The sequence below is a fragment of the Rhinolophus sinicus genome, linkage group LG02, assembly GCF_036562045.2.
Source record: "Rhinolophus sinicus isolate RSC01 linkage group LG02, ASM3656204v1, whole genome shotgun sequence".
Lineage (NCBI taxonomy): Eukaryota > Metazoa > Chordata > Mammalia > Chiroptera > Rhinolophidae > Rhinolophus > Rhinolophus sinicus.
In genome coordinates, this window is record NC_133752.1 from 13,878,415 (window position 1) to 13,894,113 (window position 15,699).

Below are 15,699 nucleotides of genomic sequence, written 5' to 3' on the forward strand. Positions count from 1 at the left end.
ACTATTGTGTGGATATGAGTTATTTCGTCACTCAAGACCAGTTGCCAACCACACCTTCATTCTGCCCCAGTCCCTGCAGACAAAATAAAAATAAAAAGAGATCACTCTACGGGATTCCTATCATAAGGATTTGGGAATCATTCATTCCTCAGCTTACTTTCCAGACAGCCCTGATAAGGTCATTCCCTGTTCAGTCTGTCAACCTAAAAATATCCACTGTGTAGGTCTGCAGGTCAAAGCCATGTTTCACAAGTTCTGTAGCGATCTCAGTAACAGGAAACACGAGAGGCAGCCTGCCTTTCCCTATGACTGCAACGGGAATGTACAGCAAGTTCTGGCAAGTTCCAACATAACGGTACCAACTCCTTGTAAATTCAGGCTATACTACATAGCACCATCAGAACTGGTCATACGATATATATTTATTCTTTGGTAAAATAGAGATTCAAAATCACACAATCCTGGAGTTAATGAAAAGCCTCAAATTAGAAACTTTGCATAATCAGTTGCCTATTAAAATATCAAGACGCACACCATATTCATTAATTTGATAGTAATGGTAACCGGCACTCTAATTTTCCTGCTAGGCTAGAAATACAAAATGTAACAGGTTGCATAGTGTTCCCCCCAAAATACACGTCCACCTGGAATCTGAGAAAATGACCTTATTTGGAAATAGGGTCATGGCAGATGGTCCTAAGGGAAGGATTAAGGTGAGATCATAGTGGATGAGAGTGGGCCCTGAGTCCAACGAGACCATCCTTACAAGAGACAGGAAAGGACATACAGATAGGCAGGGAACAATCATGAGAAGACAGAGGCAAAGGTTAGAGTTATGCTGACACAAACCAAGGAACACCAGGAGCCCCTAGATGCTGGAAGAGGTAAGAAAGGTTTTGCCTCTAGAGCCTTCAGACGAAAGGCTCTACTGACACGTTGATGTCAGACTTTTAGCCTGCAGAACTAAAATTTCTAAATCACCTAGCTTGTAGTCATTTTCTATGGAAGCTCTTTGAAACTAATACAGTATAGTGGTTTTCAGAGGGAATAATGCCACATTTCACAAAAACAGTCTCTTTAAATATTGGAGGTAGAATGGTATGATGGAAAGAGCACAGAAAAATCTAAAGTCAAATGGTACTGGTTCCACTCTGCACCTTTCCACTAGGCAATCCAGTTAGCCGCTCAAAATATCCATTTAACCAGCTCTAGAAGGTAGACATGATAACAGTATCAATCACACAGGACTGTTGACAAGATTAAATGAGATAAAGTATGTAATAAGGATTTGATAAGCTGTAGGCAGAAATTCTGCATTTTTATTGTTATCAATGGTTCAAAGAACATGTCAACTTTGCACTAGATATCTATTAATGAAATACGAAAATGTAAAAGAAATTTGCCCAAGCCCATGTTTGGTTTGCCTTTTAGTTATTTCTCTATTATATCATCTTTTTGCCTAAAGGATGGGTTTATACCCTGAAGACTGACTTTGGCCCTGATAGGAATCATTTATCATATAGACAGGTGAATTATTAGGGATATTTCAGAAGAGGAGTAACCAGGGCTCAGTTATTTTTAGAGCTATTGTGCTGTCATTAATAATCATTTATCGGACTTTCAGGCATCTGAACTGGGATAAGAAAATAAATAGATGACCCTGACCATCATAAGACAGCTTTAGTGTTGCTGATTGAAAAAAATCAAATGTTAGGGACAAAAAAATCAGCTGTTAATGTCCAGATCCTAGGTTTTCACAGCATTCTCCTTTTTTTGAGAAGAGGAGCAGAGGGACAGTATCAAAGGCATAAAAACTGATTGCAATTATTTCAGTAATGAGCATAGTTCAATATTGCTTTTTAAAAAAATTCAAGACTATAATAGCTACTAGAATAAATTACTCAGTTCTTAAAGTAGCAGCTTTGCTGTACAATTCAGAAGATTACCTTTAGAACTCTTGATTGTAAACCTTTTTATGCAATAAAAATATTATTGAGGCAAATTGTTTCAAACACAGGCTCTCATAATTGATGTTATCCAAACACGTTTTCAAAATTAAATGGAAGACGGGATCAAGGCTCCTGGTGTTCCCGTTTTTGCTCCTATCAGAGCTCAATGGGAAACTGATGAACCTAACTGATGAGGAAGAATCCATGATGTTCCTGTCAAAAAAATCAGACAACAAACAATTTTTCTAAAGTCTGACTCATCAAAGAGCATTTTGTCAAGAATGGACCATTTGCTCTGGTGACCACTGCTGTCTTTCAATGGCAGTCCACCTTGATGGCTGTCATTACTCTCTAGCTCTCTTTGAGGTTCAAAGGGAGGACCAATGTATCAAGTGCAAATTCCTCACTGCTCTAAAATTATTGCCCTCTCCCCACTCAACAGCACCCCCAGATATACAAGGGGTTATTATGATGGAAAAGAACTTGACCGCCCCCAGAATTTCTTTCCACCCCACTCCCCATTGATTCATAACTTCACCCACTCTTGGATTGGTCACTGCAATTTTCACCTACTGAGGGCCTTCGATATTTGACTTCTGTTTACCTTACGTCTCCCTCCACTGAGCTCCACACACGCTAGGCTGTCCCACTGAGGACCTGAGCCCGCTCCCCTTCTGGACCTTTGAGGAGAGTGAATGGATGTGCATGTAGGCTTGGAACACACATGGTCAATATCCTTCCTAAACACCTTTCCCACTGGACTTCCTGTTCTTCTCTTTTGCTCCCTTTGTTTCTACTTCTCATCACTTCATGGTTCATACATCACATCTAAGTTTCCCGAGACCAGAGTGTATCTTTCTCACTGATACCCCTCTCTAAGCTTAAAACCAGCACAAACCGTCTGAACTCATTTTTAAAAGGTAATGAAATTAAAACCCGAGTCCATTTCCTATCCCATGCCATTCAACAAGTTGTTTAAATTCTCCATGCTTCATTGTTTATTGGACGGAAAATTGCTGTTTAAAACAGAATTAAGGATTAAATCATATACAGTGCATGAATACGTTACATAAACTCTAAAGTATCTTATACATAGAAGGACTATGATCATCATTTCCATTTAAACAAATTGTATAGACTCACAACTATACACACAAATTATTGATACTATAGGGAAGTGAACACAGAAATCACCTGACAGTGTGTGTTCCATAGGATTTTGTGCCTGCATACATATTTCAGTGCTACACATCCAATCTGATCAAGGCAATAAGGAGGGAAAGAAGCCGAAATGAAGAGGCGTGAGGTACATGTGAGGGACATTTTTCATAGGGATTTCAGAGCCCAGAGATTTTCCTCACCATACTCACGGATACCTGCATTTCCAGTTCCCTAAGATGTCCCACCTTACCTGTAGTTCTGAGACTGTCCTGGGACTCACGATACATTGGGTGACTGTGACAATGGTTTACTATCAAATAAGTGCACTGGCATACTTTGAGAAGAGAGGCTAATTATGAATAAGCTTTAAAATAAATGCTACCAATTATCCAGCATTTACTAGAACCAAGTATTAAGTAAGCTGCATGTTATATATTCATTGCTCTCATCTTGTGTACCTGTGAGATGCAAGACTGAGTCCAAAACTTGGTTGGTCGGAGAAGGCTGATAATCTACTGCCCTATAAAACCATGTTTTCCAAAGGTCCAACACTGATTTGTAGGAGAAACTGTGGGTATGGCAGAGAATAGAGTAGGCAGACTGCTGATATCAGCACTCCATTTCTCCTATATGACCTTAAACAATTCTGCCCTGGCCTCAAATTTACTTTTCCATTAGGCAAATGGTCTCAGGTAAGTGGAATCACTTCACCTCCTAGTTAGATAAGACTTTAGTCTGCTACTGTAGACCAAGATTGCCCCTTTGGAGGGAGTAAATGGTCCTATCATCTACCTCTACTAGTTCCCTTGGGGAATCAGAGAGCACTTTCTTGGACAGCTTTTCTAGGGAACATACTAGATTTCACTTTTCTCGCATCTCTGCTATTGCCTGGTTGATAATCCAGGCCCTGCAAAATGAATAAAATCTGATCTAATCAAACATCTACAGGGAGTGGAAAGACAGAGGGGATGTGAGTGAAGATACCACGAGGATGCCCTTAGCCAAATCCAGAGTGAAACACAATGCAGGACAAAATGTCCGGCTTCTCAAATCAATGGCCTGAGTGAAAAAAAGGGGAACAGTGTTACACATATAAAAGAAACTTGGAAAACACAACAGCCAAACGCAATAAAAAGACTTTGGGCTCCGATGTAACAATAACACTATAACAATAATTGTTGAGACAATTAAGGAAATGTGAATACAGAAATATGGACTGAGTAGTAATTTTTAAAAAGAATTATCACTTGTATTAAATGTTATAATGGAATGAGCTTTATGTATAAACATGTTCTTATCAGTTGGAAATGCACACATAAATATTTGCAGGAGATAAGCATCATGTCATTATTTCAAAATATTTCCCCAAATAAATTAACAGATGATACAAAATTGGCAAAGTGTTGGTAACTATTGAAGCTAGGTAAAGGGTACACAAGGTTTACTATACTATTCACTTTCTTTTGTTTATTTTTCATATTTTCATGATAAAATATTTTAAGAAAAGTAAATGAGGAGAGAAAGAAGTCAACTGTCATTATTTGCAGATGACATGATACTGCATAAAGGGAACCATAAGGATTTCACACAAACAACAACAACAACAAAAAAACTCTTAGAACTGATAAATGAATTCAGTGAAGTAGCAGGATACAAAATTAATAAGAAATAAGTTGCATTTTTATACACCAACAAGGAACTATCAGAAAGAGAAACTAAGAAAACAATGCTATTTACAATTACCTACAAAAACAAATAAATAAATAAAATACTAGAAATAAATTTAATCAAGGAGGTAAAAGACTTGTACTCGGAAAATTATAAGATATTGAACAAAAAAATGGAAGAAAATGCAAATAAATGGACGCACACACCATGCTCATGGGTAGGAAGAATTAACATTGTTAACATGTCCGTATAGCTCCTATCAAAATACCGGTGGGATTTTCATAGAACGAGAACAAATAATCCTAAAATTTATGTGGACCCATAAATACCCTGAATGGCCACCACAAACTCGAGAAAGGAAAACCAAGTTAAAGGTATTGCTCTACCTGGTATGAAACTAGACTACAAGGCTGTCATAATTAAAACAGCATGGTATTGGCATAAAAACAGACACATAGATCCATGGAGCAGAATGGAAAGCCCAGAAATAAACCCATGCCTATGTGGTCAACTAAGTTATGACAAATGAGGCAAGGATATACAATGGGGTAAAGACAGTTTGATCAATAACTGGACATATACATGCAAAACAAAACATGAAACTAGAGCACCTTCTAACACCATATACAAAGATAAACTCAAAATGGATTAGAGACTTAAATGTAAGACCTAAAACCATAAAACTGTCAGAAGGAAACATAAACAGTAAACTCTCTGACATTGCTCTTAGGAATAATATTTTTTCTGATATATCTCCTTGGGCAAGGGAAACAAAAAATAAACAAATGGGACTACATCAAACTAAAAAGTTTTTGCACAGCAAAGAAAACCATCAACAAAATGAAAAGACAGCCTACTAAATGGGGGAAGATGTTCACCAATGATACATCCCATAAGAGGTTAATATCCAACATTTATAAAGAACTCATACAACTTAACACCAAAAAAAAAACAAAAACACAAAATCCAATTAAAAAAATAGGCACAGGACCTGAATAGACATTTCTCCAAATAGAACATACAGATGGCCAATAGTCATATGAAAAGTTTCTCAATGTAGGTAATCATCAGAGAAATACAAATAAAAACCACAATGAGATACCACCTCACTCCTGTCAGAACATCTATCATCAATAAATCAACAAACAATAAGTGTTGGCCAGGTTGTGGAGAAAAAGGAACCCTTGTGCACTGTTGGTGCGATTGCACATTGGTGCAGCCACTATGGAAAACAGTATGGAGGGCCCCACAAAAATTAAAAATAGAATTACCTTATGACCCAGAAATTCCACTTCATGGTATTTATCAGAAGAAATCCAAAACACTAACTTGAAAAGATATATGCACCCCTATGTTCACTGCAGCATTATTTACAATAGACAAGATATGGAAGCAACATAAGTATCCATCAGTTGATGACTGGGTAATGTAGAAGTAGCACATATATACAATGGAATATTACTCACCCATAAAAGAATGAAATCTTACCATTTGTGACAACATGGATGGACCTAGAGGGTATTATACTAATGAAATAAGTCAGACAGAGAAAGACAGATACCATATGATTTCACTGATATGTGGAATCTAAAGAAAAACATAAAGAAACAAACAAAACGGAAACATACTCACAGATGCAGGAAACAAACCGTGATGGCTACCAGATGGGTGGGGAGTTGGGGGGCTATGTTAAAAAGGTGAAGGGATTAAGCAGTCTAGATTGGTAGTTACGGAATGGTCATGGGGATGTAAAGTACAACATAGGGAATATAGTCAATAACATTGTGATACCAATTTATGGTGCCAGGTGGGTTTTAGATTTGTTGAGGGTTTCACTTTGTAAATTATATAAATGTCTAACCATTATGCTACACACCTGAAACTAATATAAAATAATGTTAAATGTCAACTGTAATCAAAAATAAATATTATACATATAAAAGTAAACGAATTTATTCATTGTACCTCAAATATGGACTTCTGCATCTGCTGGTAGGTAATGTGTCCAAGTTTTATCAATGAAATTGGAATGCCCAGATTAAGTTAAATTCAGCTGAAATCATAACTGGGTTGAACATGTGGACAGAAAAAACAAATAGAGCCATGAGAATACAGAGTCTGAGGGAGAAAAAGTATTAATGTGACACCAGATAATTACGGGCATAGTCAGAAGATGAAAGATGGTAATGAACTCTAGGTAAGAGAGTTCAGGAAAATGTGTAAATACTACTAATCGAAGATAATTCTGGTGGCATAATCCCCTACTTCCTTTAAGATCAGCTTAAAAGTTACTGTATGATTTTTGCAAGCTCCCCAAGGCTGTTAGCTGTTCTCTCATCTGAGACTGTACAAAACTTTATTCATCTTTGCTATTTTTTTCCCCACCAGACCAAAAAGAAAGTCATATTGAGTAGCACAGGCTTTGCAATGTGGTACATGCATATACTTAAAAAACATTATTGGAAAGGATGGATAGATGGATGGATAGATGATAGAAAAGGAAGAAAGATAGGGAGGGAGAGAAGATAAAAGTACGATTCCTTCTTGGGAAGAAAAATCTCTAGGGTCAGACTGTGGGGGCTTATATTTAAGAGAAATTTCATTTAAATAATCCAAATGAATCAGAATCAGGTATATAATGTTCCTTAGGAGTCTACCACAAGGAATTTGTTTGTTTTCTGTTGTTTTAGACAGACTAAATCTACATTCTCTTTGCCAAAAGCAACAAAAGAACAAGACAAACAAATGAGAAACAGAAACTCATAGACACAGACAATAGTTTGGTGGTTGCCAGAGGGTAAGGGGGGTGGAGGGTGGGAGATGAGGGTAAGGGGGATCGAATGTATGGTGATGGAAGGAGAACTGACTCTGGGTGATGAACACACAATGGGATTTATAGATGATGTAATACAGAATTGTACACCTGAAATCTATGTAATTTTACTAACAATTGTCACCCCAATAAATTTAATAATAAAAAAAAATACAACATTCTCTTTGTACAAGCAATTTATCAAATATGCAAGGCTGGAAACAGCTGAGGTTTTTGTTTGTTTTTTAAAATCTCTTGCTGAGGAAAAAACTTTTCATTGAGTTATCACACGCACAGTTATTTTTACTTGACTCAGTTGAAATATCCCTGCTGCATAGCATATTGAATACTTTATTGACCATAAAATGTGCTGCTGCAATTAGAGGGTTTTATTTTTTCCAAGTGTTTTGCCTTTCTAGAGGCATTTGGAGGCTCATTGCTGTTTATCAGTTTTTCAAGGATGTTTGCAATTTAGCAAAACTGAATCAGAAATTTAGTTAAATGTCTGACGTCTTTGAACAAGCGTGTCCAAAATCTGCAATTAAACAGTGCAGGTTAAAATGTGGTGAGGTTCCTAGTACTTACATAATCTACAAAGATCTTTCACACCAGCTAAAATTCTAGATAAAAATGTACACTATGAAAACTACCAGCAAATCCACTTAAGAGACAGCCTTACAATCATTTGACTTTGTCGAATAGTCTCTGGGTCCACAAGATGCTAGCTATACTCAAGTTACTAGAGAGGCAATCAGTTCTGTTGGGTATTACCAAATAAAACAGCATAGACCTCGTGGCAGATACCATATGTAAATAGCATGAATTTTAGATCTCATGCTTTAGGCACATAGTTTGTAACTAGAAACTATGGACACCAAACATTCTGGAATTTTGCAAGCCAAAGAGCTGGATGTATGCATTCACCAGTAAATAGCAAGTGAACTAATAAAAGGAAGGACAACATTTTCTGGTCTCTAAGGAATATACCTTGGCTATTTCCAGGAAGCTACCAGCAAATCAGAATGGGATGCTTGAGTTAGGACAGGCACGAAGCACATGCCTTTTAAATTCCCCATTGTACATTTCCCTCCTGTGTCCCCAACCAGGTTAGTAAGGAAGCCTGGACTTGTCTTCAGATGTCAAGACCTAACCTTTGCTGTTTTCTGTAGATTATATGGCTACTTTTAAGGAAATGTCTTACTGAAGCATCATTTCTTTTCTGAAACTAGAGTCAAGCTTATGCCCAAAGGCTTCCTGGTCTAATCTCTGATGACATTTTGAAGAGGTGGGACAGGTGACTGCTACTGCAGAGCTTGGTAATCCACTCCCGGCCTCTTCCTTGTTGTCTTCTGACTTCCTCCTTCTGCCATAGCCATCAGGAAATAGGCAGAAACTCAGAGCTACGGCTTACTCGGACCAAAAAATCTCTCGGACCAAAAAATCTCCCCAGGCATTTTGATGCAGTGATAAACAAAACAGAAATGTCCCCTCTTCTCAGGGAGCTCCCATTCCAGAGACTTAAAATGAGAATCAATCGGTATTAAGTTTCAGTTATGCAAGATGAATAAGTTATAGATGCCTGCTATACAACATAGTGTCTACAGTTAAAACACTGCACTGTATACTCAACATTTTATTAAAGGGTAGATCTCATGCTAAGTGTTTTTATCAAAATAAAACAAATAAATGGAAGAGGATAGGATAGGACAGGACAGAACACAATAGAATAGAATAGAATAGAATAGAATAGAATAGAATAGAATAGAATAGAATAGAATAGAATAGAATAGAATAGAATAGAATAGGTGTGTGGTAAGAGCTTGCATCTTTCCACAGCAGTCATTTTGCAACGCACTGTATATGCAGTTTTCTTGTTTTTGTTTTTGTTTTCTTAATTCTTTCAATAGCATTTCTTTCAGGTCTCAGGTTAACTGTCCCCCTTATAAGGGAAACTTCCCCTGGTCACTTTATCAAAACCATCCCTCTTGCCTCATCACTCTTCCATTTCTCTGCCACTGTCCATCATTCTTACCCTCCTTTTTCTAGAGAGTCCTTACCACTACCTGACACAAGTTTATTTACTCCTATTTGTTTATCTCTCGTCCTTTGCTAGAACTTGAACTGTTTTAGGGCATGTAACTTAGTTAATTCACTACTGAGTATCTGGCATATTATGAGGGCTCCATAAATAGTTGCTGAGTGAATGAATGCATGAATAACTTTGAGCCTTAGGTAGGACCTTTATCTCAGTTTTACAGATGAGGAAGCCAACACTTAGGGAGGATAAGAAATTTGCCCAACATCACCCAGGGCTAAGACCAGGTCTTGCAGAGAAAAACCTCTCCTCTTGAACATTGCTCTAACTCGCCCCCCTCCACACAGCCATTTCCTTAACATGCCTAATAACTGAAGCTTCCCTAAGACCTCAGGTTCCTAGGATGGAATGAAGACACTGAAGAGAAGAAAGGCCACTAAACAACATATAGGTAAAGGCAAAAAGACAACTGCAAGTGTAACCCTGAGAAACGTCTGAATAAAACTCGACTAGCCACTTGTACAGAGTTAACATGGAAGTAAGTCCTACTGAGGGACAGTAGAAAGAACAAAGCTTTTAGAGTCACGTGTAAGTGTTATTCATGTCTCTGCCACTAATTACCTGTTCACTTTTTCAACCTCAGTTTTCATATCCATGAAGTGGGGATACTGCCTCCCTCCCCTCCACCTCTCAGTTGTTGGCAGAAGGAAATGTGACAATGAATGTAAAGTTTCTGGCACAAATTTGAAGTAGAATGAGTCACTCACTAGTCATGTTCCTCTAATAAATCCTAATGCTAAACATCTGAAATAAACACTTGAAATAAAATTTGGTTTCAGTTATTCACCTAGTCATGCATCACATAAAAAAGCAGAGAAGAACAGTGCTGAGCAACTCCAAAAAAAATGACGTTTCCCCAGAGCACGTGAAACTGAAGGACAAGGGACTCGTGGCAATCACAAGCCATGTCTCTAGTTCCATAGAAGGTGCTCCAAATTTCAGTATATTTGCTGTTGATCAGGCTGGGGGTGGGGGAGGAGCAGCATCCAAGTATTTATTTGGACCTAACTAATGACCTTCATAAGCATTCTTAGGGAGGTCACCTACTGGTCAAATATCTGCCTGAAAAATGTGGAGTGAATGAAAGATCTTTAAAAGTGTTTGTAAATTTCAGTACATATTCACCAGAACCTTTGCCCTTGAATTTGTATTAACATAATTCTCAGATGAAAAAATTTACTAATGTTCTAGCTCTGAGGTAGTCTTAGAAATTTAGCTTCTCACAATTTCTATAGTTGCTGAGAGCAGAGTAGTAATGATCTTCGGTTACATTATGGTTGAAGTGATACAAAAAATTGTATTTTTTCCTTACATTGTATGAGAAGCTATAAATGGTTCTATCACCTCTAACACAGCCTAGGGAATGCAACACATTTTTAATTTTAAGGGCCTGTCTGTTTTTTGAATCAGAATATTTTCTGGATAACCTCAGAATCCCAGTCTACCTTAAAGGAATATCAGTTGACAGACTATAACCAAAAACATGGATTTTCATTTCTTCGTTTTTCGTTGTTGTTGTTGTTTTGTTTTGTTTTTTCCCCAGGCATTAGTGAAATGAAGACATACTTCTCCTTCTTCTGTTTGGTCAGGTTGAAACCTGGATTGCTTGTGTGTTTTTTGTTGTTTAATTCTTCCACATAGGTAACATTTAAAGAGTTGAGCTAGGTATTATAAAGAATATCTTTCAACCGCAGCCTCTCTCCCTTGTGTGGGGGAATTCCAACTGCATGTTCACTAGTTTAGTAACTTCCTGACTGCTTTAAGAGGGGCACAAACGTGCTCTGGCATTCCTTAATTACTCTTCAAACTCTTCTTTTTTCTGAAAGCAAATCAATGGGAGCTCCAGATATTGGAATAATTGGTGTAAGCTGCTCCCTTTGAGGTATTGAAATGCAAATGCAAAACTCACATTGAGAGAAAAGAAATGATAAGAAAATCATCCAGCAGACCTCTCTGTGTAGGTTAGACCTCTGCCAAAAGAGAAAATCAATTCTTATATCAATTCATGTATGGATTTGGACTAAACAACTATTGATAATTTATATTCAAATATTATCTGCCCCAAGAGAGCACTTTACAATGGAATCACAACAGGTGCCATCCTAGAACTCTTCCTCTCAATATATACAGTTTGAAAACAATGATGAGCGACACCATCTGTGTCAGGAGAGGGAAAGCGGGCATGGCTGCTGCTGCTTCCATCAGGGAAAACGGGAAACGGGTCTGAAACAAGGTCTTACCCCCAGCTGCCTCTGAACGCAGTGACTGCCGCATCTCCCAACATCAAGTCCAACTATGTCCACCAACTTGTCTGACATGTCGGGACCCACACCACACAGGGCCAGAGTCTGCGCAGATGCTGATACGCACATACCTCGAGTAAATTGGGATGAGGAGTCAGTCACACGTGGCGGAATGCAGAAGTCAAGATGATGCCACCTGGTTGGAACACTAGGCTGGAGTAAATCAATGCTCTCCACATCACAAATAATGAAAAAGGTGTTGTTAAAATTCTCAAGCCAGTAAAGAAGAAGAAAATCGAGCGTGAAATACAGATTTCAGAGAATTTGTGAGGCGGTCCCAACATCATCACATGGGCAGACATTGTAAAGACCCTGTGTCATAAACCCCCACCTTGGTCTGTGAACACGTAAGCAACACAGGCTTCAAACAGTTCCACAGACATTAACAGACGATGATATTCGATTTTACTCATACGAGGTCGTGAAGGCCCTGGATTATTGTCACCGCATGGGACTCATGCACAGAGATGTGAGGCCTCATCATGTCATGACTGATCATGAGCAAAGACATCTGGGGTGAGTAGACTGGGGTTTGGCTGAGTTTTACCATCCTGGCCAAGAATGTCATGTTTGAGGTGCTTCCAGATACTTCAGAGGCCCTGAGCTATTTGTAAACTATCAGATGTACAACCCTCATTTGGATGTGTGGAGCTTGGGCTGTAGGCTGGCAGATATGATTGTCCGGAAGGAGCCATTTTTCCTTGAACATGACAATTGTGATCAATAGGTGAGGATAACCAAGATTCTAGAGACAGAAGATCTACATGACTATGCTGACAAATACAACACTGAATTAGATCCACGTTTCAATCATAGCTTGGGCAGGCACTCTGGTAAGCGATAGGCGTGCTTTGTCCACAGTGAAAACCAGCACCTCATCAGCTCTGAGGCCTTGGATTTCCTAGACAAGCTGCTGCAATACTACTATCAGTCACAACTCACTGCAAGGGAGACCATTGGAGCACCCCTATTTCTACACTGTTGTGAAGACCAGGCTCTAACATGCTCGTGTAGCATGACAGGGGGCAGTAGCGTCAATATAATCCCAAGGATTTCTTCAGTGCCAACCCCCTCACCCCTCAGACCTATGGCAGGCTCACCAGTGACTGCTGCTTCCAACCCCCTCAGGACACCTGTTCCAGCTGTCCCTGGTGCTCAGAGATAATGGCATCTTCTGTCCTGATGCCTGAGCAGAGATGGGGGAGTCCACTCTCTCCTTGACACAGCTTGAGCCCGGAAAGGAGGGGTGAAATACTTAAGAAGCACCCTGTCTGAACAGTTGCTTGTGGATTTATACTAGTTCAGTCATTATATATATATAGACTGATTTTTTTCACTCAAACTTTTCATAACTCAGGGGATTCCCTTAAAAATTACCTGTCCATGAATATTTCATAGACAAATTATTTTCTTCCCTTCCAGATTCAGTTCCTCATCACTAAAGAACAAAAATAAACCAGCCTCGAATTTAGCTGCTGCGTTGAGTGGAGATCTCTTTCCACGCCCACCATCCCGCCCTCACCATCCCACACTATGGGGATTTGTATCATGCTGTTCTCCAGAGATTACAAAAGTGCAGCTTCCTGAAGGGAGGTGGGAAGGAAGGGGGAAGAGAAGACGCAACCCAAAGAGCAGTGCCCTGCTAGTCACGTACATCCCTTTACCCCAAAAGTGCTGCATTGGGATCGTCCTGGGGAATCCAGTGGAAATAAGTCTTAGTTGCACTTAGATGCCAAAACCTACCCAAAGTGCAGACGGGTCCTGAAAATTTCTGTTCATTATGAATCGTGTCTTACTGACCTAACCCTAAATCCAACTCAAATAAAAAGGGAGAGGATGCTATTCAAATTTTAAACTAAACTTTGGTCCAGTTTAGTCTAAAATTTGAATAGCTTCCTGTCCCCTTTTATCTCCCAACATGCTCAACAGTTGGTGGGAGGGGGAAGGCAAAACCTTTTTCAGTTTTATTTGACTTAGTCACTTTAAATTCAGTTAGTTACCGGGTATAACTTATTGCTTTTCACAAAAGAAAAAATATTGTCTATATAGCTTTCACACTAGCAAGTCCTTAAGAACTAATGGGAGATGTGACCACACTGCTTCCTTTTAAGCTTTTACCTCTTTTCCTCCTACCTTCCCCTTCCCTCATCTGCCATCCAGTGAGAAGGACCTGCCCCTTGGTCTTGTAGACCCATAATTGTGGGAAAACTGTAAACTGTCTTATAACCACGCTGCCATCCCTTGCTGTGTGCACACTCATATACATATATTAGATTGGTGCAAAAGTAATTGCAGTTTAAAAGGTTAAAAATAATTGCAAAAACCGCAAGTACTTTTGCACCAATCTAATAATGTTTTGTCCTTCATAGGTGAAAGATCCCGTATTGGAATTCTTTGGTGTAAATAAATGTTTGGTTTTGTTTATCAAGGTTAGATTTACGGTCCCTGTGTAAAGCTCCCTCTGGGTGGGTGTTTCACCTTCATATCTGAGGGGCCAGCATCCCTGTAGCATGGAGGCTTCCTGTAGCCTCCATTTTTATGCACCCCTCATTCGACCAATGATACTGGGCAGGGCGAAGAGGCCTTTAGAAAGGACCACAGGCCACAGCGTCTCTGGGGATTAATGATCCTTTGCCATGAAACTCATTTTGTAGGCTGGCAGGTACGCTCAGCAGTGCAGGGGTTGGGGATGGAAAAAGGCTCCAGTTTGTGTGTGTAAAGTGGATTTTCCACTCTAATCCAACCACCCAAATTTATCATGTTCCTCTGAGAAAGCCTAGTTTCTTAAGCACAATAGTTCTGTATTTTCTCCTGTTATTTCATAACAGTAGCTGCTTGTGAGGGCTAGGAAAAATTCTTCCAACATAATTTAAGGCTTAAAGTCTTAGTTCCCCATTCTGCTACCTTTATAGGTTCATAAGCCTTTCTCATCTGGGTGTCCCAGATAAAAGTAATTATTTGAGGAGTTGGATTTAATAAAATTATCTAACTTTGTAACCCATCTTGGCTCTAGTAACTTTGTCAAGGTGATGGCTGTACAGAACACAATGGTGAACTTTAGAGGAAGATAAAGTCTCCTTTTACAATGCTTCTCAACCATAGGGAAGACATTCTGACTGTGTGTGTGGGGGGGGGGGCGATTTTATTCCTGGAGGCCACTTAGAGTGGCTATTTCTCGTTCTTGACCCTTTTATGCTGGAGAATGCTTTGGAGGTTACCATGTTGAATTTGTGCAGAAGCTAAAAGCGCTGATGTGCGGGAGACGCAATTTATGATTCCGTTTGCCCTGGATTGTGATTTGAACAGGACACTTACGATTAATAAATTCTTTCTTTTGAGGTGGGGTGGAGGGTTGTACATGAAGACTGCATATCCGACCCTTGTAGCTCAAAGAATCCACACGGAGCAGCCACTGACATGGGGAGCTGCAGACAGCTGGACCTCTTAACACACAGCAGACCTTGCAAGAAACGGAAGTTGAATGCAGAGAACGCTGAAGGACACCCAAGAGCCTTTTAAAAGAAATAGAATCTTGTAAATGCTACTTAAGAAGTCACTACAGAAGCGTGAAAAAAAGACCCAAGTGAGTGGGGCGGAGGCAAGTGTATACAGGGTAACAGCTTCTTCTGCGTTGTTGTAAATTCCCTCATTGGTTCCCACCGTCCCGGGACGCAATTTCTTAGCACTGCCTGTGTCTGCACTGATCAGAGG

At 39.3% G+C, this 15,699-nt stretch overlaps 1 protein-coding gene and 1 pseudogene across 2 annotated transcripts in view; one reads left to right on the forward strand and one right to left on the reverse strand.

Annotated features, from left to right (window-relative positions):
• The window catches only part of KCNIP4 (potassium voltage-gated channel interacting protein 4), a 1,022,425-nt gene that overhangs the window by 852,202 nt on the left and 154,524 nt on the right, over positions 1-15,699 (reverse strand). The window lies entirely within an intron of this gene.
• LOC109453827 (casein kinase II subunit alpha) lies at positions 12,002-13,153 on the forward strand (annotated as a pseudogene).